General features: G+C 37.0%; 1 long non-coding RNA gene and 1 pseudogene across 1 annotated transcript in view; one reads left to right on the top strand and one right to left on the bottom strand.

Annotated features, from left to right (window-relative positions):
• Window positions 1-9,381: 9,381 nt before the first annotated feature.
• LOC104675047 lies at window positions 9,382-10,058 on the bottom strand (annotated as a pseudogene).
• Window positions 10,059-15,319: 5,261 nt separating this feature from the next.
• LOC104675004 overlaps window positions 15,320-25,087 on the top strand; it is a 54,874-nt gene continuing 45,106 nt past the window's right edge. Inside the window, exon 1 of the long non-coding RNA XR_749710.1 lies at window positions 15,320-15,404. This is a non-coding gene — a long non-coding RNA (uncharacterized LOC104675004). The remainder of the gene's footprint in view (window positions 15,405-25,087) is intronic.

Below are 25,087 nucleotides of genomic sequence, written 5' to 3'. Positions count from 1 at the left end.
GGAATATGTTTATGTTATCTTTTTTATTATTAGAAGATGGAGATTTTATTATTACAAGGTTGAGATTAGGAAAATAATACCTAACACTTATAACACTTACTACACACTATTTAAGCTTTCTACATGTATTAATTTATTTAACTTTCTTGATAAGTACTGTTAACATCTTCATTTTATAGGTAAACTGAGACAAAAAATGTTAAGAAAACTGTACATGGTTACACAACTTGTAAGTTTCAGAGACAGGATTTAGATGTAGGTAGATTAGCTCTTTACTCTGTACTAGACTGCCTTGAGTTGTTGCAAGGAGTAAATAATTAATCAGATTACTAATTTCAGAAGTAGTCCAGTGGCATGTGCCTCTATAATTCCCGTGTTTGGTATGTTTGAGTGACTTCCCCTAAACTTTTAGAACTGTTTTTCGTGATTCCTGGGGAGCACCAGTGTGGGGGCAGCAAAGCTTCTATCTAGAGGATCAGCTAAGTCAAGATAAGGAATTTACAGTAGGTGTATTAGGATATATCAGGGTATACTAGTCAATGTCAACCAAATGCAGAGTAAATTGAGTTGGGATTACTATATCGTCCTCCAACAATTCAAAGTTTTCATAGGGATCTCTCTTTTCTGAAACCAGGTATAAAACTCTCATACCTTCTCATGTGAATTTATGTTAAATTTCAGAGCATTCGAAGATTTTCTCACCCTAATGTTCCCTTGAATTAACTAGATCAAACTGCTGAGCTCGTAGGAGGGGCTTCTGAAATATGTTTGCTTGTTTGCTTTCAGATAAATAGATGGATACGTGGATAATTGAGAGAAAGAAAAATAAAGCCCATATTAATAAAATTGTAACTTGCCATGTTTCATTTTGTTACCAGGAAGTAATGGCGGTCTTTAAATGACTTAGTCGTCCTTCAAGGCATTGCCTCCTGCTAAGCCTCAATAGGCAGGTAGGGAACAGAAGCTATTGAGAGAGGGAGTGTTCTCTAGATAGTTTTCTTTTTTCTTCCTGACCATAGTTAGCATAGAATATGGAATCACTTAATCTCCATGTTATCTTTGGTGGGGGCCAGGAATATAAGGAGGAACAGAAGTAAAATAACACCACCACCACCAACACAGATAAGCTAAAATGAAATTACTGAGTTAATGACTGAGTCCTCTACAACAGCAACTTAATATACTGGCTGTGTAGGCCATGTTATTAAATTATGGTTCCAGTGAGTATCTTACAGCAAATAACTACAGCAAGAGTACTATTAAATTCTTAGCAAACCAATAAATCCATACCTGCCAGTTAAAGGCAAAATATTTCTCATTTACATATTTAAGATGTATACATGCTAGATTTGGCTTCAGAGTATTGGTTTCCTTTGACTTAAAATGCATTTGTACATTAACTAGAAAAAATTGGTAGACTTTAACAATAGGGTGAAATACTCAAACCTGGGAAGAAATCAGTAGGCTTTAACTATAAGTTTAAAGAGCCAAAACAAGCCACCAAATGAAAAAGTGAAAGCTCATATGTGCTTTACACATAGCAGACATGCTAAAAATAATTGAGTAAATGTAGATGGACATGAACAGGTGGAGATAAACCTATGAATTAATGGCACCAAAACCTATTGGGGAACGAGGATCTGCCCTCTGGGGAGGTAAAGTGAGCTAGTAAAATGACATGATCAACCATTGCTGGGATAAACTGTTTAGTCAGAACACTTGCTAAGGTCTCAACTAAGGAGAATGAGTAGGTGGGAATCATTTAAAGACTCAGAGATCAACAGAAGCAAACTCCTTTATTATTTATTTATTATTGTTATAAGGGATCTCACTCTGTCACCCAGGCTGGAGTGCAGTGGAATGAGTTTAGCTCACTGCAGTCTTGAACCCCTGGGCTCAAATGATCTTACCACTTCAACCTCTCAAGTAGGGTGTAAGTCATTGTTTCCAGTGCAAAGTCCGTTATAAGGTGGCATACTTGCCTTGGGTAAAGACAAAGATGATCAGTGTTGGTGAGCAGTGTTATCCAATAGATCCAGATATTTTACTATCAAGATCAAGAAAGTAGGCAAGGCAAAAGAATGGGCCCAGACAGAGCAGAACACAGGGGCTGCCCTTGGGAAAAAAGTGAGACTAAACAGCATTTGGGACCAGAAAATCATTTTAAAATGATGATTCAGGGTATTTTACTAGCCCACTTTCAAATTCTCTTTACCTAATCATTAAAAAGACTCCTATGGCTGGTGATAAGAGAGCTCACAAAGTCTAAATTGCATATACAAAAGAATAAATGTAAAATTTTGCACTTAGCTTAAGAAACAAGTGGATGATGGGTAGGGAGAACAAGCTCAATCACACTTTGTAGGAAAATAAAACAAAACAAAACATTGCATTAGGAGTTTTAAAATTTAATCTCAATTGCCACAAGTTAACTGTTTGACTTTTGGCACAAGATCTTTTAAAATCTTAATTTCCTTATCTGAGAAAGAGGATGTTGGAAGAAGATTGTCTTTGAGGTTCTTCCTGGATTTAATTTTATAGTTCTATGGCATCAAGTTTTCTTTTAAGTACCAATTCATATGAAGCAATGCTGTGGCACATGATGCCAAAAATCTAATTCATTAGGAGAAATACAGAGACTAGATTATCCTACTGTATTCAGTGTAGTCGCTTCATTTGGCTGGACAATCAAGTTATGGTTGCCATATATTTTGAAGGATATTAAAAAATTTATAGGCGATCTGGAGGAGGTTGACTGAGGTGGTTATTATTCCAGAAACAGTTTTATAGAAGAAATCATGAGATGAACTAGGGTTCATTAGCTCAGGTCAGAGAAGGGGGCTCCCAATAACTTTCTTCCAGTATCCCCTCTCATAGCTCTAGGTGGAAGGCTGCAGGAAGATTTTCCCTAAAGGCTACATAAAAAGAAATAAAAAGACAAACCTTCAAATAATGGCAGCGTTCCAGTAATAAACTGGATTACTTTGCGATGCAATGATTTCCCTCACAAGGATAATGTTCAGGCAAAAGTTGAAAGACCATCTCTGTGGGGAAAGCTGAATTTGATGATCTTGAGGGTCCCAGGCACTCACAGTTGCTTCCATCCTATGATTTGCTCAGTCTTGACATTAGTTTTGAAATTACAATAGAAACAAATTTATGTGCTAATATCAGAAATGACCAATTTTTACGGCAAACTATTTTCTGATTAATGAGAAATAAAATATTATAATTGTTAAAACTTAGGCAATTTCATTGAGTTCTAAATAAAGAACTATTGAAAACAGCAACATGATCTGGAGGCTTTTAGAGTTCCTCTTGCTCCTTGGCGTCTTTATCCTTCAAGAGCATTTCTCTGAGTGTATTTCTTTCACATCTCATTCTGTCTTGGTGCCTGCTTCTTGGAGAATCTGAACTGACCTAGTAATAAACACACAATAAATATTAGCAATTTTATCTTACTCTTTCCTCTGTGACTCAAAATCAATTTGTTTTCTTCCTGTGAATAGTTTGTTTACTGTTGGTGGATATAGAATTAAAGTGAGTTGGAATTGTATGTTGTTTTTCCTAACGGAATCATGGAAACATTCTTGCTGTTTGATAGTTACAAAATGCCTCCTGACTTTGGTCGATAGTAACAATTTAGAATGAAATTGTAAACAGCATTTGGGACCAAAAAATCATTTTAATATGATGATTCAGGGTATTTTACTAGTGATATTAGTATTTAGACTTCACATCTAACTGGACTAGATGACTATTTATGTGTAGAGAGGACTTAGAGGCAGAACAGCAGGAGGAAGTGTAGAAAGTCAAACACCTGGCTAGGGAAAAGTCCTTACACTGTCTGGATTTGGTGTCAGCCTCCCCTCTGTCTCCACCACTAGCATTTCCAGCCAATGCATCCCTGATTACTCAAAGCCAAGCATTTCCTGCAAAGTAGCAGGAGGGATAGGAAACAGCATGTGCTTCCTGGTCTGGGAGGTGGCACAGGACTGCGGGGCAGCCAGTAATAGCAAACACCTAAAGTGGGAAAGGATTTGGTGACCTTGTGAACAGAACTTTGCTTTTCAGCAGAATGACACAATCATCTGTAGCAGTTTAGTCTGGATTTAAGTCATAACTACTGAGAACACACTCACTGTAGAATCTTTCCTTTTGGGGCACCAGTGTAATAAGGTAGACAGGACTGATACTGACTTATGCAGGGGAGAGAAACAAAGATACACCCAGCTCTTCCGGAGCATGGGGTGCCTTTGGTGGAAATAAGCAAACTTTTTTTTTTTTTTTTGCCCTGGGGTCAGTTAAGGTCATTCAGGAATCACTTTATTGAGAAGGAGAGTCTTGAAGAGAGTCCAAGAGAAAAAGCATAAAGTTATGCTTTGAGTGGAGGGAAGGGTGTAATCATTCCAGTGAAAGGGAATTGCTGTCGATCATGGCTCTGAAGCAGAAAGAATAAATAGTAAACGGGGGCTGTGAGCTTGGGTATACTTGTGAAGTTCTTAAACACGGTTTAAAGCTGCATATTTTAAGAAGTAGAGTGAGCCTTCAATATTTAAATTATTTAAACGTGTATCTCTTGTAGGGCATGGGAAGAGGACCATAGTTTCTGTGGCCTCCCTAAGACGGCCTGCCACCTCTCCTGATGCTGGTGACTTCTTGTGATGGTGAGACAATATTAAGTGTTTGAAAAAGGAAGAAGTTCTTATTCCCAAGTGAGAGACCATATAGCACAGAAATTAAAGGCAAGGGATTTGGGTGAGGTGTGGATGTGAATTACAGTTTTATTTCCTGCTAGTCATGTCACCCTGGGAGAGTTACTTAATCTTTCTGAGATTCAGTTTCCTTATGTAAAGGAATGGTGACAACATTAACTCCTATCACAAAGGATTTTTGTGAGAATTCAGTGAGATGTGCCACATACAATGTTTAGCACACAGTGCCAGAAATATTTTACGGGAGCACAGATTCAAAAATGGCTAGTTAGAGCAGTTACTGAGGCGTCTCAGCGCAACAGCTATGTTTATTATTGAATTGCTTGCAAAAATGGGCACACATGGCTTTTTAAAATTTTTTATTAAAAGTTAGTAATTTATCATGGCTTTATTAAAATACATGACTAATGTAACTGACTTTTATCACATAGAACAGTTTATGTTTTCATTAGTGAGATAAAAAGAAAGAGAAGATTTCCTGCATCCTGAATTAGAGCTATCATCTGTTAAAAAAAATTTATGACTAAGAAACAAAATATAATTGTTTTTACAGGATAGGGGCTCAATATATAATTACAAAATGAATACATTCACCTATTTATTAAATAAATATTTGTTTTAAATGATAATTGCCATAAAAAATAAAATAGGAGGTTATGATAAGGAGTGGGCTGTGTGTGTTTGTAGGCATTGTAATGCTCTGAAATTTAGATTGGCCACTAGTCTTAATGTCTGAATTCCAAAATTACTTGAAAATTGCAACTTGTATCAAGTGTGCTCAACCTAAAAATTTCCAGGTTTATGATAACATTCAGGTTTAAATTCGACACAATTGCAAAAAGTTGTATGTTGTTTATTTTCAGAGTTTATGAACTTTTTCTCGTGTTTTCCTAATAAATGAAAATGAAATTGGGAAAAAAAGTTACTTTCAGTAATTGGACCTACATCCTTCAGCGTGGATTTGTTTCCCCCTTTGGCTAATGTTTCATTGACCTCTACAAGGCTGGCATTTCTAGAATACCAACTGAGTAAATGTTAGACTCTCCGCAGTTGAGTTTTGTTGACGCTATCAGAAACTGTCAAGAACTCATTTGATAATTACAAGTTTTTGTGTTTGTATAGTAGTTAATTTGCAACCATGTGCTGTTTTGTCGAATGTCTGAAGTTGGCTTGCTATTGATGTTCTTTTCTAGAATGCATTTTCCAGATAGACTAGAATACATGCCTGAGTTCTCAGGTTTATTTGTTGATTTTAAAATAATTTATCAAGTGCCTATCATGTGTCACATGGTTCTAGTATTAAATTGAACCCCATGCCACCGTGGATATTCTATCCTTTTTAGCTCAAAAGTCAGAAATTTGATATAGTTCAACTTATTCAAAAACAAGTTCCCCTTTAAAGAGCTTTCAATATAATATAAGGTTTTAGGTGTATAAAAAAAGAATGCCTCTAAAAATTTTTATACTTAATTAAAAATTTTGTGCCCGTGGAAATCTAAAATTCTATAGGTCAGAAATATTTCTGTATAATGAAATATACAATGAAAATATTTCGGTATAATGAAATTATTTCCCTGATGCAAGGTTTCATTTAGAAGAGTTTGTTTTCTGTATGAAGCATCCAAAGTAATAAATGATTTCTTCATCCTTGTGCCATATCATCAAGAATTACTTATTTTTCCACTTTGTTGTGATTTTTAAAGCTAATTTGGAATCAAAACTGAAGTGAGAAGTTGAACAGTAGCCCAGTTTTGTTCCTGCTTGGAAGAATTAATTAATGTTTAACTTCCCGTATTTCTACCTACTCTCTTTCAAGAGCACACATAATTTTCCTTACCAGAAACCTCCTAAATTTCATAGCATTCACAATATACACTGACATGCTGTAGGAAGGGTGACATGTTATGTGCTTGAATTCAGAGTTTTTTCCCCCATTCTGTTTGATTTAATGCCTGGAAAGAGTAGTGGCATATGGACTCTGTTCTTATTCAAAGCCCAATTATGGTATGATTCCTGGCAAAAATATTCACGTTATACAAGACCACAAAGGGTTTTGAATTATTGACTCTACTCAATAAACTTAAGAGACCTCCTTGTTCTTGGTCCCATGGGGGAAAGGGGAGCACAGGCAAGGTAGTGGAAGGACATAAAAAAGGAAAGCAAGAAGAGATGAATATGCAAAATGCTGTTATTTTAAACCCTTTTGTTTTAGTTTACATTCAAGGAATTGTAATGTAATGGAAAGAGCACAGAATTAACAACTAAAATGATGGGATTCCGAGCAGGCTAAACTTAAAGTACCTTCCTCACTACAAGCCTACCTGCCTCTGTACCCACTGTTTCCTCCTCCCATTGTGGAGGTGACGCTCCTTGCCATTGGGCCAATCCTCTCACCAACATCAGAAGCCCATTTCTTTCTTATCCTGTTTTTATTACCCTCCTTCTCTTCTATATCTTCTCCTCTCTTTCTACTGGATTTTCCTCATCAACGTTTAAACATATAGAAGTCTTTTAATTTACAAACATCTCTTTATCCCCTCTTTTCCCCTCCTGTTACCACCCTAATCCTCTCTGTCTTTTCCTGTGCATAAGAAGCAGCACAGCAAGGCAACACTTGTCTTTACTCAACAGCTCCATTTGCTTAGCTCTCATTCATTAATCTTCCTCTGAAAGGGCTAAACCAAAGTTATCAATCATCTCCCTGTAGCTAAATTCAACAAACTTTAAGTTTCTTATCACTTACCCTCTTTTCAAAGCACAACAAAGCTGACCATGCCACTCCAGTAGATCCTCTACTGACTTGGTTTCCATAACACTAGATCCTTTTGGATTTTCTACTGCCTCTTCAGTTGCTCCTTCTCCTTCTTCATTTACCAGTGCTCCTCCATCTGATCTGAAACGCTAGACTTCTTCAAGTTTCAGTCTTCGGCTCTCTTTTCTTCTCCTTAGACCAAGATTTCTCAGTAGTTTTTGGGTCTTAAAAAATCCTTGACAAAGCCGGGCGCATTGGCTCACGCCTGTAATCCCAGCACTTTGGGAGGCTGAGGTGGGCGGATCACGAGGTCAGGAGATCGAGACCATCCTGGCTAACATGGTGAAACCCCGTCTTCACTAAAAATACAAAAAATTAGCCGGGCGTGGTGGCGGGCGCTTGTAGTCCTAGCTACTCAGGAGGCTAAGGCAGGAGAATGGTGTGAACTCAGGAGGTGGAACTTGCAGTGAGCAGAGATGGTGCCACTGCACTCCAGCGTGGGCAACAGAACAAGACTCTGCCTCAAAAAAAAAAAAAAAAAAAAAAAAAAAAGTCCTTGACAAAAAATTATTGCTATAACTTCCAGTATATCAGCATGATCAGTAAGTTGCAGACATAATAAGCTAAAAATACTATTAATACTCTTTTGGAGATAGAATGATAGTTTTCTATGGATATGTTTGTTTTGGCTAATATTATCAGCCCACTCATTTTGTATGGTTCTCCTCCCACTAAGGATATCAACTTGAATGTAAGTCAATAGTATGAGTAGGGCAAACTTTTGTTTATCTTTTTTTTTTTTTAACTAAAATTTCTTCTGGATTGTTTAAACCTTATCCAAGTAGACTTAAAATTCTTATTACAAATGTCTACTATGTAATTAGTGTGTAATCCCAACACTTTAGGAGGCTGAGAAAGGAGGATCATTTGAGGCCAGGAGTTGAAAACCAGCCTGGTCAACATAGTGAGACCTTGTCTCTACAAAAGAAAAAAAAATTAGCCAGATATGGTAGAACTTGCTTGCAGTCCCGACTACTCAGGAGGCTAAGGCAGAAGATCACTTAAGCCCAGGAATTTGGGGGCTGCAGTGAGCTATGACTGTGCCACCACACTCCAGTCTGGGTGACAGAGCAAGAATCCATCAAAACAAACAAACAAACAAACAAACAAACAAACAACAACAACAAAAAACTACCAAAAAATCCCCCAAATCCATAAATTCTACTATAAAAAATGCTAACACGGGATGGTATGTGGTACACGGTGAATGGCAAGAATGCTTTTTCCCTATGTACAACTAAAGATGACTTTTTAGCTAACCTTTCTTGAAAAAAGAAAGGCAATAAGCTTAGCTTGTCTTTTAAAAATGTAATTCCTTTATTTTCATTAATTCTTAAAACTCATGCATTAACATAATACATTTCTGTTAATAAATAACTGGCTCAAGCCAAAATAATTTTTAAATTGTATTTATTTAGAAGCATTCAAAATGTCAACAACATGGCTGCAACTCTGTTTTTTTGTTTTTGTTTTTGTTTTTTACAATTATAGAGTTGTATTCAGTTATCAAAACAACAATTATTTTGTATAAACTGCATCAGAGACAACTGAAGATGAAAGAACTACCATCTCCACGTATAACTAATTTGTGCAGTGCACCAATAAGAACCTATTTAAATTTCCATGCCAATTTACAACCCCCATACTGTGCCAGGTAAGGTTAGTGGCTATTGAAAATACTACCTGGACAGGGCTATCTAAAGACACATTGGGTAGTGTGTTAACGATACAAAAAAAGACACTGTACAATTTAAAAACAAATTTTATACAGCCTTACATTTCAATTTGTTTCTTTAAAAAGAGTCAGTTGTGTACAGGGGAGTTAAATGCTTGTAAGACAAGAAAAACACTGCACTAGACCCAAATTATTAACATTGTCCTTATCTCCTCCTCCTCCTTCTCCTCTTCCTCCTCCTTCTTCTTCCTCTTCTTCATCTTCATCTTCTTCATCTTTTTCCTCCTCCTCATCTTCATCTTCCTCGTCTTCCTTCTTGTTCTTACTTCCCCCCAACCCCACCTTTTTTTTTTTTGGCTACATCAGTCTTTCCTTTAGCTCAGTGTGCAGCAATATTCTTTTGGTATTTTTCCTTCAGCTTTGCATCTTTCTTTTTATAAGGCTGCCTGTCATCTGCAGCAGTGTCATTCCGTGTCTCTCCCAGTTTCTTTGCAAAAATGGATAGGCTGGGATGTTCTCTTTCAATTTTTGGGCGATACTCAGAAAAGAATGAGGCCGAAGGAGGTCTCTTGGGTGCATTGGCATCTTTGAATTTCTTTTTTCTTTCTTCTTTAGGAGGGACATGGGTTTCATTTCTCTTTTGTAATGAACATTGTCTACCTTTGCTGTGTCTTCAGATTTTTCTTTCTTCTTGGCAGACATGGTCTTCCACCCCTCTGGGCACTTCTTAGAAAACTCTGAGAAATTGACTGAACATTTGGGTGCTTCTTCTTCTGCTCCTCCCAGCAAATTTTCACAAAGAATACTGTGAAGATATTTTGCCTCTTGGCTTCTCAGGCTGTCCTTTGCCCAAGTTTAGTTATTTTTTGTCAGCGAGCCACAGAATTATCCACAATCACCCAGTGCCCATCTGGTTTTCACTTGCCCTGGCATTGTCTTTATGGAGCTCAATGTACTGCAACTGAGATTTACTTTTTTAAAGGTAAACTTGATAGATTTAATTAAATTTGTCAGTTGAATTTAATTAATATTATTTACAACACAAAGATTTATTGTGAATGCTGAATAGTAAACCTCTTAAAATAGTAAGTCAAAGCGGTGTAAATAAAAATGCAGCTTAGGACATATATAAAAGTCAAAGTCTTTGGTTTAAAGCTTTAACAAATCATTTTCTTTGTGAGTGACATGATTAGGCTCAAATATAGACCTAGAAGTTACAAAATTATTATGCAGATGTGTGTTGGTTTCCCAATCTCTTTTATAGGCCTAAATATGCTTAAAAGTATTATTCGAACCAAAAGGAAAGAATGAAATTTACACATGTAATTTGAAACTTGTGCTCGGTTTTTGCTACAAAAATACTCAATTCTAGGTCAAATATAAGAAGTAAGCATTCAACTACTTCATTTTCGACGATGATCAGGCAATTTCTGTCCTTGTTTTTGGTGTTTCTTAAATAAGAAAACGTTGCTCATAAATCAAAAAAGTTGAAAACCACAGCAAAATGTTCACTGCTTCACTGTAAACGGCAGGATACTCTGTCTTCGTAGAAACCCAGAACTCATATGGGGCAGAACTCGTATTGTCATTTGTAGTGAATAATCAGACTTCAGCTCAGAGTTCTTCCTCTGCTCTGAAAATCAAGTTCTCACGTAAGGAAAAAATCTAGAGAAAGCATCCCTCACCAAGTCAGACACTTGGATTGAAGGGAAAAGTACACTCAGTGTCGCTCTTTAGTTCTCTGGATGGTTTTCAATACGTTCATAGCCTCCTTCAATTTCAAGCCCAAACAGCAGTTGAAACATTTCACAATTTCCTTCTGTGACTTGCTTTTTCCTAAAGATTCAATTTCTTTAAATTCAATAATCCTGTCATTTGAAATAAAAAAAAATTTCTGGGCCATACAAAGACTTGTTCATCTGGATAAGGTGATGGAAAATGGCCACTAAATAGCCTAGTTTCTGCAGCCACTCTTTATCTTGAAAGCCTCTAGCAAAATCTGACCTACTAATTTCTTGAAAGTGCTCCCTTTCAGCTCAAACACCCTGTTGAGAACTCCTCCTCTGCCAGCCCACTGGATGTAGAAGGTTTGTTAGGTGGCCTCCTTAAAGATTCTCATACCATCTTCAAGCCATCTTCAGTGAACTGATCTGTGTTTAATAGTAATCATCCTTGTAGCATTACTCATATATATATTTTTTTCATTTTGTATTTAAGAGTTTTCAACACCAGTAGTTCTCTGGAAAGAAGTCAGTGTCTTGTGATGTCAGTGTGAAGGTGAATTTTCTTGGGGTACCATCAATGCAGATGCCAGTGCCGTTCTTGCAAAATAGACTTTCTGTTTTCAGATACAAAGATGAAGAGAAAAAGTATCTTCTCCTTTACTTGTTTTGGGCAACATTCTGCAGTAGAAAAAAAAAGCACTTAAATTTCAACATTATTTATAAATCTTACAAATGCTACAGCATGATGTTTATTGGAGAAATTTGTTTATTCATCAAAATGGACAAAGAAACCATAATTTTTCAATGTATTGTACAAAATGCCTTCAGCATCATGTGGCATGCCATCAATATGTCAACATACTATGCTGGTTGAGAGCGTGACTTTTTCAGTTTCTTGTATGGAATCTCATTCTAGCATTTTCCTAATTATGACTTTACCTGCTATCATTATTAAATTCTCATCAACTATGCAACTTTTCCTTTCCTAGGCTATACTTCATGCTTTGGATAACTCCAAAATAATTTGCTTTCAGAGCCTTTTCCTTGAGTGTGACTTTTTTTTAAAACAAAATATTTATTTTGTTTGAGTTTCAAATTATTGTTTAAAATAATCAGCATCTTTATTTGTTAAATGGCTGTAATTTGTAGTTAAATGTCTTTTCAATTTTGCTAGTTATTGCTGCATTTTTAGTTGTTTGGTATTGACTGTGCACAATAGAATAGATCAACTGGGATATAAAACTCATTGTTAAGTAGCTTTCATTGTAAAGGTGAACTTCCTTTTGGATTCTCTGCACTGGGGCAGTGAATTGACTCAAAAGATTTTATTTCCTTATCCAACCTTATCAAAACTGTCCAGAAGCCTAAGCCTAGAATCTTTCTTTTCTATCTCATACTTCATCTTCAGAAAGCATCAACCCAATGTTCAGATATATTTGTGGAACACAAATGCAGATAAAATATAAAACAGAAAGGTACAGCAGGGCATGGTGGCTCACGCCTGTAATCCTAGCACTTTGGGAGGCCGACGCAGGCAGATCCCGAGGTCAGGCGATCGAGACCAGCCTGGCCAACATGGTGAAACCCTGTCTCTACTAAAAACACAAAAGTTAGCTGGGAGTTGTGGCACGCGCCTGTAATCCCAGCTACTCTGGAGGCTGAGGCAGGAGAATTGCTTGAACCCAGGAGCGGGAGGTTGCAGTGAGCTGAGATCATGCCATTATACTCCAACCTGGGCGACAGGGCCAGACTCCATCTCAAAAAATTGAAACAAACAAACAAAAAAACCCCATAACAACAACAACAGCAGCAACAACAACAACAAAAAAACAAAAACAGAAAGGTACAATAACTGAAAAAATCTCAAGAAATGCAAAACCTACAATATGGTCTATTTTTAACTTACTGAATTCACGTTCAGCATTTATTACAATAAGCAGCAGGGATCACATGAGTCTTGGTGTGTATAAGTATCTTCTTTAGGGTGAAAAGGTCCCGCTGATTGTCTGTTACACCTGTAAAGCTTATTTGCTTCCTTGTCAGTAGGCTGTGTATAAAGGGAGGTGGGAAAGGTAACTTGGAGGGAGAAGTTGGACATCATTTTCCTACCTTCCTCACCTTTGTGTAGCATAGTACTCAACAGATACCCAAGGCCTCCCTCATCTGGCATCAGTATCTGAGAATGGATGTATCTAAATAAATATTGTCCTATGTACAGTAGGACAAAATCTGATGTTTAATATTTCTTCAATCAGTATTTCACATGGAAGCTCTCGAGACATTTAGCAGCCCACTAGGATTCTGTAGAACTTGTGTTGAGAAAACTTGTTGAGACAATCTCACCTACACTCATGGCTTCAGTTATCTAACGCTTTCAAATTTATGTCTCCTGTTGGTTCTGGATTTAAAATTGCTGACTCACCATCTCCTCTTGATCATTTCATAGGCACATCAAACTCAGAATGCCTAAACTTAATTCTCAATTGTGTCTCTACTCCCTCTGCAACCATGCAAAAAAGAAAATTGTGAGCCACTTCCAGTGTTGTTCCCCTCAGCAAATGGCACCAATGTCCACACCCCAGCAACTGGGACATCATGGACATCATTTTTTACTCATTTTCCTTAATTGTACCTTCCATTCCATGTTTAATCAGTCTCTAATTCCTGTTGATTCTGTTTACTAAATGGCACAACATTGAATCTTATTCTATATCCCCACCACTCCAAATCAAACTATTCCCTTTTTTAGGGCTGAATTTCCAGAAGAGTCTCTTACCTGGTCTTATCTATTATGAAACAAGTCCAAGCCATTCTCTACTTTGTTGCCAGTTGGTTGACTTTCTAAAATGCAAAATCTTATCACGTTTCTCCCTGCTTAAAACTTCTCAATAACTACCAGCACATTGCTCTTAAGATGAAGACGAAAATCCTTAATAGGGCATACAACGATGTGTGTGATCCTCCCCTGCTAACCTCACAAACCTCTTCTCTGACTTCTGCCTTCCCTTACTGTATTCCATCCATGAATACTTATCAATCCCCTCTTTCAAGAGGCTCCCTCACGTTGTCTTCCCTCTGCTTATAAACCTCCCACTCCTTTCATCTCACTCTTACTCATCCTTCAGATCTGAGTTGAAATGTCATTTCCTCAGAGTAGCAAGAATTTCCTTAGTTCTGTGTATTTCTGCCTAATTTCACTTACCACAATTCTAATTGCACAGTTTGTTGGTTATTGTCTATCCCTGAAGCAGCTCTGATTGCTCTTGAAAGGCAGGGATTGCATTTGTTGTGTTTACCACCTATCTCCAGCATTAACACACAATAAAAACAATTGGTGGGACAAATGAGTAAATGAATTATTAAATTGACTAATTTGCTTCTTTCATGCTATTGCTCTCAAGTTTAGGAATAAAATCACTATACTCATTACATAAAAGAAATCTGAATTTCTAATTTTAGGGTATTTTTATTAGTTGAACTTTTTACTATAAGCAAAATTGCGTAGCTTTGAAATACCTTTTTTAAAAATGTTGCCTAGTCTACCATCTCATGTATGTTGTAAGTTTTATGTGATTAAATGAGTTTTGATATACAGCAAAATAACAACATGAAATTGTAAATTATACTAATAGTCTGTGACTTTATTAGCATGAAAAAACTTCCCATTTATTTATAAGACCAAATAAAAATATTAACTTGAGATTAGCACTGCAGCTGTTGAGTATTTCAGTGCTATTAAATATTGGAGGACATGATTTTAAAATGTACAAAGATCATACACAGATCATTTTATAGTTTTATTTTTCTTACTATTATTTAGAAAAAGACATTTTGAAATCAGTGTTTCCCACAAAGAAAAATACTTAAATATGTAATTTTAATACATACGTATGCCAAAATTAATATTTATTTATTTTTGTTTGGATATAAGCCAACATAGACATGAATGTAGCTCTTTTCTCCTGAGATGGAAGAACAACTATTCACATTCAATCAGAGCATCTAGATGTAAATGAGCTGTTCATCTAGAGTCCACAGGATGTTCACTTTGGCTTCAATCCTTCCAGACTGGATCCATACCAAGACTTTATATTATTACTATTAATTAGCAGTTCTGGCAAAATTAAGGAATATTGTTATGTCAGCTTGAAATCCTTTAGACTGACTAGTGATCTCAAAAAAAAGTAAGATTTGATCAATAATTATTTAAAGTATGATGATTAAAAATTAAATTCCTGATGTGATCCATGATTTTTTTTTTTTTTCCTCTCTTACTCTGTTTTAGAAAAACAGGGTAGGTATTTATCAGAGAGGAATCCAAAATCAGAGGTAGAAAAAGGCATGGATTTTAAGGTCTTCTCTGTCTTCATTTAGTCTTCCCTTTCTTTCCACAGATTACAGATCCAGACTCCTGTGCCTTACCACTGCCCATGGCCAACTCTCTGCTGATGACCGGGCATGACTACACCAGTTGTTGGGTACTTTGACTAGAATACCAACCAAGTCATTAGAAATACAATGCTTTGTTCTTTCTAGCTCCAAGATATGAACATGTGACAACCTAAACAAACAAAATCCCAACAAGAGTGTCAGATATGCAAATTACAGTTAACCCTTGAACAACAGAGAGGGTAGAGGTACTGATCACTGGCACAGTTGAAAATTCAAGTACAAGTTTTGACTCTCCCAAAACTTAATTACTGATAACCTACTGTTGACTAGAAGCCTACTGATAATATAAATGATTTATTAACACATATTTTATATGTTATATGGATTAGGTACTGTATTCTTATAATAAAGTAAGCTAGAGCAAAGAAAATGTTATTAAGAAAATCACAAGAAAGAGAAAAGATATTTACTCTCCGTTGAGTAGAAGTGGCTCATGATAAAGATCTTCATTCTCATCGTCTTCAAACTGGGTAGGCTGAGGAGGAGCAATAAGAGAAGGGATTGGTCTTGCCATCTCAGGGGTGGCAGAGATGGAAAACAATCCACATATAAATATGGACCCATGTAGTTCAAAGGTCAACTGTATTTCCCTTAAATTACTTTAAATTACTTGTCTGACCTGAGATTTTCCTGACCGTAATCCAAGAGATTGACACATTTTTAAAGTTTGTTCTTATGTTTTGCAAAATGACAATTTGTTTTCCAGAAGTTACCCACCACCATGATTTAAGACAGAAGAAGCCTGAGGTTCTCCCAAGGTCTATTGAGCATAAGGGTTTCTTGCCTTCTAGTAAAATAAACCCATATTTGTAAAGTGTCTGCACCAGAAAAATCTTCCACATTATCTTGTGTTTAAGTATTAGGATTGTACAATACATTTCTTAGAAGAATTCTGCCTACTACTCATGCAAACACCAAGCAGGACAAATACAAAGGTGACCACATATAGACAAATCATATTCAAACTGCTGAAAACCAACAACAAAAAACAAATCTTAGAGGGAAAAGAAACCTCGCATGGGGAAACAATAATCTAAATGATGGCCAGTTTTGCAGGCCAGAAGACAGTGAAATGATGCCTTTACAGTACGGAAAGAAAGACAAAGTCTACGTAGAATTCTATGTCCAATAAAAATATCCTAAAAAAGAAGGCAAAATAAAACATTTCCAGTAGACAAAAGCTGAGAGCACTAGTCTTTGGTAGATTTGTACTACACAAAATGCTATGAAGAGGTTTTCAGGCTGAAGAAATACACCAGTTGGAACCTAAATGAAGCATGAAGAGTACTAGAAACAGCAAAGATTAGAGGCTACTTTAGCATCTTTATTTTTAATACATATGTACCTATAAATTTTAACTTCTTCAAAAAATTGACTTTTTAAGATAAAAATAACAACAATGTATTGAGCTACAGCATATGTAGAAGTAAAATATAGGAAAATAAGAGCACAAGGACGAGAAGCATAGACACATAGAATTGTATATTTACCAGGTTCTTACATTGTTTGTGAAGTAATATATTATTATTTCAATGTCAATTGGGATAAACTTAAAGGCATATATTCTATACTGAGCAATCTATAAAAAACAAAGAAGCATATCTAAAAATTCAATGGATGAGATTAAATTAAATACTAAAAACTACTTTATTAACCCAAAACAAGACAAGGAAAAAGGGATGAAATGAGACAAATGTCACAAATAAAAAATCAACGGTAGGTTGTAATCCAATCATATTAATAATTACACTGAATATAAATGAACTAAGCACTCACCCCCAAAAAAGTGATTATCAGATAGGAAAAAAGAAAGACCTATCTATATGCTCTTTATAAGAACATATTTAAGGCCCAGCTCAGTGGCTCACGCCTGTAATCCCAGCACTTTGGGAGGCTGAGGCAGGCGGATCACGAGGTCAGGAGTTTGAGACCAGCCTGGCCAACATAGTGAAACCCCATCTCTACGAAAAATACAAAAATTAGCTCATGGTGGTGCACACCTGTACTCCCAGCTACTAGGGAGGTTGAGGCGAAGAATCGCTTGAACCTGGGAGGCAGAGGTTGCAGTGAACCGAGATCACGCCATTGCACTCCAACCTGGGCGACAGAGCGAGACTCCATCTTGGGGGAAAAAAAAAAAAGAAACGTATTTAAATAACATGACATAGTCAGGTTGAAAGCAATAAGTTGGGGAAAAATACCATGAAAAAAGGAAGTATAAGAAAGCTGGTGTGGTTATATAAATATTAGTTGAAGGAGATGTCAAGACAAAGATTATTATCAGAGATAGGGAAGTATGTTACATAATGATAAATGGATTGATTCATCAAGAAAATATAAAGGTCTTAATTGTGCACCTAATGACAGAGCATGAAACAAAAGATGACAGGACAAAAGGAGAAATAGGCAAATTCTCATTTAGCTAGTGTGGTGGTTTGGTTTATATGTCAACTTGAGTAAGCTACAGTGCCCAGTTATTTAATCAAACACCAATGTAGGTGTTGCTTTGAAGATACGTTGTACATGTGGTTAGATCTACATTCAGTTGACTGTAACTAAAGGATATTACATGATAATGTGGATGTGGGTTCGCCTAATCAGTTGAAAACCCTAGAGCAAATACAAGTTTCCTGGAACAGAAGATATTCTGCCTCAAGATTAAAGCACTAACATCTGAGTTTTCAGCCTGCTGACGTATCTTATTGATTTCAGACTTGACAGCTCCTAAAATCACATGAGCTAATTCCTTAAATAATTGTCTTAATACATAGATATGTATATCTTCTATTGTGTCTGTTTCTTTGGAGAACCCTGACTGACATAGTGATGTTAGCATCGCTTTGCCTAAGTAGACAGTATAATCAGTAAATATACAGAAGATTTGAACAGCATTATTAACCAAGTTGATCTAATTAACAAAGGCAGATATAAATTATTTCATGTACTTATGGAACATTCATAAAGATCAACATATGCTGCATCATAAAACACATCTCAACAAATATCAAAGATTGAAGTGATACATAGTATATTTTGTGACCACAACAGTATTAAAGTGGAAATTGGTAACAAATTTAAGTAGAAAATCCCCAATATTTAGAAATTCAGCAACATTCTTTTAAATAACCCATGTGTCAAGTGAGAAATTATGTTGGGGATTAGAAAATTTTTTGAACTGATTGATAATAGAAAACATTATAAATGTGTCAGATGCGGCTAAAAAAGTGCTTACGTGGAAAGTTATAGCTTTACATGCTTATGTTTAAAAAGAAGAAAGGCTTATAATCAATGACCTACTTCTGCTTTAAAAACCTGGACTAAAAACTCTGGTTTCCATTGTAACATGTAAGGGTTTGGAAGTCATTACTTCATCCTAACAACAGACAAAAAGCTGAAAAGGGCCTGGAAAATAAAAACTCGTCTCAGATCTATCAGAGAAGTGAGTTCACAGGGCAAACTACTTTCCTAAAAATTAGAGAGACTGAATACAGAGAATCACAACTTAAAGGAGAAGAAACCCACAAACAGAAACCTCCACAGGAACCAGTGCTGGGCTATATAAACCTAAATTCTAATTGACAAATTCTTAGAGCCTTAATGTGGAGAAATCTAAGAGTTAAAGCTCCAGGGGAACCCAGTCATATGGGAACCCCCACACTTTCATGAGTTTACCATTAAGAGATTGACCCTATTCTCACAGTAGATATTGAAGAAAAATCCTCTCATGCTTCTGGCAGGGGAAGGGGGAAAGTAATCATTTAAAAGTATACCAGAGCATGCCATTCTTCTTAACAAGGCCTGCCCTCAGGAGAAACTATTTTTACCAGAGCCTAACCTATTGGAGTTTTTCAGAGCCCAGCTGACTGAGGGAAAGGAAATATTCAACTCTACCCCACTCTAGCTATCCTCTTCCACCTAAAAGGGGAGATAAGTGAGAAGCACATACAAAGGTCACAGTCCAGAGGCACAGGCTCACTAAAACACTGAGTGCTCATCACAGTACTAAAGAAATCTACCCTACCCACACTGTCCTACCTCACTAAAGGCCTGTTTACTACAGTTTCTTTTACCCAGTCCATGCCCACCTTTCAACAAAGAAATTATAAAGCATACTTAGAGGCAAAAGGTACAGTTTGAAAAAAGTAAGCATCAGCCCAGAGTTGGATATAGCAGGAATGTTGCAGTTATCAGATTAGGAATTCTAAAAAATTATGATTGATGTGTTAAGGGCTCTACTGGACAAAGTAGAGAACATGGAAGAATGGACACATAATGTAAGCAGAGTGATGGAAATTCTAAGATGGAAAAAAAATAAATACTAAAAAAAGAAATGCTAGAGATAAATAACCCTGTGACAGAAATGAAGAATGACTTTGTTGAGCTCATTAGTGGACTGGAGACAGCTGAGAAAATAAAAAATCTCTGAGCTTAAGGATATGTCAGTAGAAACTTTCAAAACTGAAAAGCAAAGAGTAAAATACTAAAAACAATGAAATGAAATACCTAAGAAATGTGATAAAACTACAAAAGGTGTGAATACATGTAATAGAAATATCAGGAGAAGAAAGAGCAAGCAAAAGCAATAATTAAAGCAATAAGGATGCAATTTTCCCCAAATTCATGACAGATATCAAACCACAGATCCAGGAAGTGGAGAGAACACCGAGCAGGATAAATGTAAAGAAACAAAAAACAAAAAACAAAAAAAAAACAAAACCCAAACCAAATCAAAGACAACTTCCTGAAAGAAGTCATAGGAAAAAAAACACCTTACCTCTAGAGAATCAAAAGTAAGAATTACATCCAATTTTCTTCAGGGATGCATGCAAGCATGAAGAGAGTAGAGTAAGTTATTTATGGTGTGTATTAGTCCATTTTCATACTGCTGATAAAGAGACACCCAAGACTGGTTAATTTATAAAGAAAAACAGGTTTAATTGACTCACATTCCACATGGCTGGGGAGGCCTCACAATGATGGTGGGAGGCAAAAGTCATGTCTTACATGGTGGCACAGAAGAGAAAATGAGAACTGAGTGAAACAGATTTCCCCTTATAAAAACTATCAGATCTTGTGAGACTTATTCAGTACCATGAGAACAGTATGGGGAAAACTGTCCCCATGATTTAATTACCTCCTATGGGGTCCCTCCCATGACACATGAGGAATTATGAGAGCTACAATTGAAGATATGAGATTTGAGTGGGGACACAGCCAAATCATATAATTCTACCTCTGGCTCATCCCAAATCTCATGTTCTCACATTTCAAAACCAATTATGCCTTCTCAATGGTCCCCTAAAGTCTTAACTCATTTCAGCATTAACTCAAAAGTCTCATCTGACACAAGGCAAGTCCCTTCCACCTACAAGCCTGTAAAATCAAAAGTAAGTCCGTTACTTCCTAGATACAATGAAGGTACAGGCATTTGGTAGATACACCTATTCCAAATAGAAGAAACGGACCAAAATGAAGGGGCTAAAGGCCCCACGCAAGTCTGAAATCCAACAGGGCAGTCAAATTGTAAAGCTCCAAAATGATCTCCTTTGACTTCATGTCTCATATCCAGTTCAGACTGGTGCAAGATGTGGGTTCCCATGGTCTTTGGAAGCTCTGCCCCCGTGGCTCTACAGGGTACAGGCTCCCTCCCAGCTGCTTTCACGGGCTGGTGTTGAGTGCCTGTGGCTTCTCGAGGCACATTGTGCAAGCTGTCAGTTGACCTACCATTCTGGGGTCTGGAGGACAGTGGCCCTCTTCTCACAGTTTCCCGAAGCAGTGCCCCAGTGGAGACTTTGTGTGGGGGCTTCAACCCCACATTTTCCTTCTGCACTTCCCTAGCAGAGGTTCTTCATGAGGGATCATCCCTGCACAAACTTACTGGACCTCCAGGAGTTTCCATACATCCTCTAAAATCTAACCAGAGGTTCCCAAACCTCAATTCTTGACTTCTGTGCACCTGCAGACTCAACACTATGTGGAAGCTGCCAAGGCTTGGGGCTTTCACCCTCTGAAGCCATGGCCTGAGTCATACCTTGACCCCTTTTAGCCATGGAATGGCTGGGACACAGGACACTAAGTCCCTAGGATGCACACAGAAGGGGGGCCCTGGGCTCCACCCACAAAACCATTTCTTCCTCCTAAGCCTCTGGACCTATGATGGGAGGGGCTGCTGCAAAGGTCTCTGACATGCCCTGGGGACATTTTCCCCATTGTCTTGGTGATTAACATCTGATTCCTTGTTACTCATGCAAATTTTTGCAGCTGGCTTGAATTTCTCCTCTGAAAATGGGATTTTCTTTCCTATTGCATTGTCAGTCCTCCAAACTATTCCAACGTCTGTCTGTTACCCAATTCCAAAGTCACTTCCACATTTCTGCGCATCTTTGCAGGAGCATCCCACTCTACTGTTACCAATTTGCTGTATTAGTCTGTTCTCATGCTGCTGATAAAGACATACCCAAGACTGGGCAATTTACAAAAGAAAGAGATTTAGTGAACTTACAGTTCCATGTGGCTGGGGAAGCCTCACAATCATGGTGGAAGGCAAGGAGGAGCAAGTCACCTCTTACATGGATGGCAGCAGACAAAAGAGAGAGGTTGTGCAGGGAAACTCCCCTTATAATACCATCAGATCTTGTGAGACTTACTCACTATCATGGGAGCAGCACAGGAAAGACCTGCCCCCATGATTCAGTTACCTCCCACCAGATCTCTCCCACAACACATGGGAATTCAAGAAGAGATTTGGGTTGAGACATAGTCAAACTATATCAGTGCATTAAGGATTGTCATGTCTTTATGGAGTATTGACCCTTTTATCATTTTGTTATGTCCCTCTTTATCCCTGATAACTTTCCTTGTTCTGAAATCTGCTCTGTATGAAGTTACATAGCTACTCCTGCTTTCTTTTGATTGGTGTTAGCATAATTATCTTCACTCATTTTCTTTTACTCTATATGTTTCTTTATATTTAAGATGAGCTTTTTGTAGACAATGATAGTTTGGCCTTCTTTTTTGATTCACTTTGATATATGTATTTCAATCAGTGTATTTAGACCATTGAGTTTTAAAATGATTATCAATGGATCTGGACTCATGTCTACCATATTTGTTAATGTTTTCTATTCATTTACCTTGTTCTTATTTTGTCTTCTATTCTGTTTCTGCCTTTTGTGGCTTTAAATGAGCATTTTATATGATTTCATTTTCTGTCCTTTCTTAGCATAACAGTTATACTTCTTTTTGTACTTTTAAAAGTGATGCTCTTAGTTTGTAATATACATTTACAACTAATCCAAGTCCAATTTCAAATAACACATTACCACTTCATATTATTACCAGTACTTTGTAATAAAATATTCCAAACTTCTCTCTCCCATATCTTATATCATTGTTGTCATTTATTTTACTTATACTTATAAGCATATATAATATCATAAGCTTAAATATATCTATATTCATACATATGTACCCACATAAGCACACATAAAAAATACAGATTTTTTAAAACAAACTACTGTTAGATCAATTAAGAGTAAGAAAAAATAAAAGTTTGCATTTTACTTCCACTTATTTCTTCTTGATGCTCTGTTTCTCTTTACATAGATGAGGGTTTCTGAACTATATCATTTTCTTCTGTCTGAAGAACTTCTCTTAATGTTTTTGCAAGGCACTCCTAGCAACAAATTCACTCCATTTTTGTTTGCTGAGAAAGTTTTTATTTCTCTTTTGCATTTTCTTTTTTTTAATTCTTCACTTTGGAAAAATAATTTCACAAGGTACAGAATTCTAGGTAGGGGGTGGGGGTTTCTCTTAACATCATGACATGATTTGATTGTGGCCCCACCCAAATCTCATCTTGAATTGTAGCTCCATGAGTGGGGCTCTCATAGAGAACCTGTGCTAGGGCAGTGAGGAAGGGAAATGTGGGGTTGAAGCCCCCATACAGAGTCCCTGGTTGGGCACAACCTAGTGTAGCTGTGAGAAGAGGGCCACTGTCCAGACCCCAGAATGGTAGATCCACCAACGGCTTGCACCATGTGTCTGAAAAAGCCACAGACACTCAACACCAGCCCATGAAAGCAGCTGGGAGGGAGGATATACCTTGCAAAGCCACAGGGGCAGAGTTGCCCAAGACCATGGGAACCTACTTCTGGCATCAGTGTGACCTAGATGTGAGATATGGAGTCAAAGGAGATAATTTTGGAGCTCTAAGATTTGACCACCCCACTGGATTTTGGACTTGCATGGGACCTGTAGCGCCTTTGTTTTGTCCCATTTCTCCCATTTGGAATGGCTGTATTTACACAATGCTTATACCTCCCTTGTATCTAGAAAGTAACTAACATGCTTTTGATTTTACAGGCTCATAGGTAGAAGGGACTTGTCTTGTCTCAGGTGAGACACTGGACTGTGGACTTCTGAGTTAATACTGAAGTGAATTAAGACTTTGGGGGACTGTTGGGAAAGCATTATTGGTTTTCAAATGTGAGGACATGAGATTTGGGAGGGGCCAAGGGTGGAATGATATGGTTTGACTCTGTGTCCCCTCCCAAATCTCATCTTGAATTCCCACATGTTGTGAGAGGGACCCAGTGGGAGATAATTGAATCATGGGGGTAGGTCTTCCCCATGCTCTTTTCATGATAGTGAACAAGTCTCACAAGATCTGACAGTATTATAAGGGGAGTTTCCCTGCACAAGCTTTCTCTTTTTGCCTGCTGCCATCCATGTAAGATGTGACTTGCTCCTCCTTGCCTTCTACCGTGATTGTGAGGCTTCCTCAGCCATGTGGAACTGTAAGTCCATTAAACCTCTTTCTTTTGTAAATTGCCCACTCTCAGGTCTGTCTTTATCAGTGTGTTAGAACAGTCTAATATGTGCACATAACAACAGAGTGTCAAAATATGTAAGCAAAAACTGATACAAGTGCAAGGAGAAATAGTTAAATCCAGTATTATTATTGGAGATTTTAACACACCCCTCTATTAGAAATGGACAGGTCCAGTAGGCAAGAAGATCAGTAACAACAGAGTTGAACTCAACAGCACCATCAATCAACTGGTTATAATGGATATCTATTGACTGCTTCATCTAACAACAGCAGAATACACATTCCTCCAAGCTTACATGGAACATTCATCAGTATAGAACACATTCTGGGTCAAAAAACACATACTGTAGCAAATTTGAAGGAATAGGAATCATACAGTCAGTGTCTTCTCTCAGAGTGCAATAAAATTAAACTAGAAATCAAAAACAGGTAGTTGGAAAATTCCCGCATACTTAGAGATTAAACGACACACTTCTAAGTAACATATAGGTCAAAGAAGAAATCTCAAGATGAAATTTTAAATACTTTGAACTAAATGAAAATGAAAACACAACTTATCAAAACTTGTGGGATGCCTTTAAAATGCTTAAAGGGAAAGGTATACAGTAGTACTTCCTTATTTGCAGTTTTAGTTTTTGTGGTTTCAGTTATCTGTGGTCATCCACAGTCTGAAAATATTAAGTGAAAAATTCCAAAAATAAACAATTCTTAAGTTTTAAATTGAATACTGTTCTGAGTAGCATGATAAAATCTCTTGCCTTCCCACTTCATCCCCGATGAGATGTAAATCCTCCTTTGTTCACCTTGTATACATTCACTACCTGGCCATTAGTCATTTAGTAGCAGTCTTTTTTTTTTTTTTTTTCAGAAAGGGTC

Source organism: Rhinopithecus roxellana, chromosome 4, assembly GCF_007565055.1.
Source record: "Rhinopithecus roxellana isolate Shanxi Qingling chromosome 4, ASM756505v1, whole genome shotgun sequence".
Lineage (NCBI taxonomy): Eukaryota > Metazoa > Chordata > Mammalia > Primates > Cercopithecidae > Rhinopithecus > Rhinopithecus roxellana.
Note: the sequence above shows the minus strand (reverse complement) of the source record. Positions and strands in the feature narration are given on the sequence as shown.